The following is a 1,512-nucleotide window of genomic DNA, read 5'->3' on the forward strand; positions in this document are numbered from 1 at the left end:
CTCCTCAAAACAGCTGTTTCAAATCAGATTTCCTTTCTCCTACCAAGTTACCCTCTGGAGGTTGCTCCCGGCCAGTCCTGCAGGAAATTGGCACGTTAGTTTCCTTCAGATGGGACTCGAGCCATATTTAAAAAGGGGTTCCATTGGAAGCATCAGGAACAAACTTTGCAACATTCCAGTTAAAAAGAACAAATGAGAAACTCTACCACCATCAAGTTGCAGACAACAAGCAAACTCCTCAGGTAGACTGGAAGACAAGGCTGTTGGGTCCGTTTGGGGTTTCACGCAGAGCAAAGCAGCTTTGTAGCTTGAGGTAATCACTCTCTATTCACTTTTGCAAGCACTGGGATGAAGCGTTTGGTTCCAGAGCTGGATTCAAAGGCAGAGAGATTGTCAGGTAGGTGTTTCAGTTATGATCCCAGAGAGAGAAGGAAAGAGATACAAAAGAGAGTGACAGAGAAGGAGGGAGGGAAAGAGAGAGACACAGAGAGAAGGAGTGAGTGGATGCAGGCTCCCATCCAAACCTCCGCGTGCTTCAATCAGCCTGCCTCGATCCTGAGCCTCGAGCTGCAGGAAGGAGGAGTCAGCTCCAGCAGGAGAGAAGCAGGGGTGGGGCTGGGGGAAAAGGGGAGGGGAATTCAGTGTTATTAGTTGGCTTCACTGCAAGCAGGGCGCTCTTCGGTGTTGGCATTAGAAAGCTAGCCTCAGTGCTTGCTCAGGCTTGATGTGAATTACAAATATCACCTGGGGGAGGTCTATGTTACCCGGGGAGCTACAGCACTGTTTTTATTCTTACCTAGACTTCTCGGCTGCACAATGCAATGGAGGAAGAATATTATCAATTCCATTCACACGCAGAGAATCTAGGAGATTTCTGCCTCTCTTTCCTTTTTTTTTTCCAATGTGAGAATGTTATTAAGGTTCTCATTACAGTAAGCAAAATGATGCAAAAAATGTGGGCAGTCATATTAGTTTCTGACATTAATTTACAGCAACTTTCTGCTGTTGACACTCATTAGGAAGATTATTATTTTAATAAAGAATATTTCTAGGGAAGCTTAAGTTCAGAGGACACATGTTACATAATATGAGGTCTCAGCGCAAACACACACATTAGACTTTTTGATTAGCATATTGATGTACATTCTTTTTTTTAAAAAAGATTTATTTATTTTTATTACAAAGTCAGTTATTCAGAGAGGAGAAACAGAGAGGGAGATCTTCCATCTGATGATTCACTCCCCAAGTGGCCACAACGGCCGGTGCTGCGCCGATCCGAAGCAGGGAACCAGGAACCTCTTCCAGGTCTCCCATGTGAGTGCAGGGTCCCAAAGCTTTGGGCCGTCCTGGACTGCTTTCCCAGGCCACAAGCAGGGAGCTGGATGGGAAGTGGAGCTGCCGGGGATTAGAACCGGCGCCCATATGGGATCCTGGGCATTCAAGGCGAGGACTTTAGCCGCTAGGCCACGCCGCCAGGCCCGATGCACATTCTTATATCCTCAGATCTGTTAG

The sequence above is a fragment of the Ochotona princeps genome, chromosome 3 (genome assembly GCF_030435755.1).
Source record: "Ochotona princeps isolate mOchPri1 chromosome 3, mOchPri1.hap1, whole genome shotgun sequence".
Classification (NCBI taxonomy): Eukaryota; Metazoa; Chordata; class Mammalia; order Lagomorpha; family Ochotonidae; genus Ochotona; species Ochotona princeps.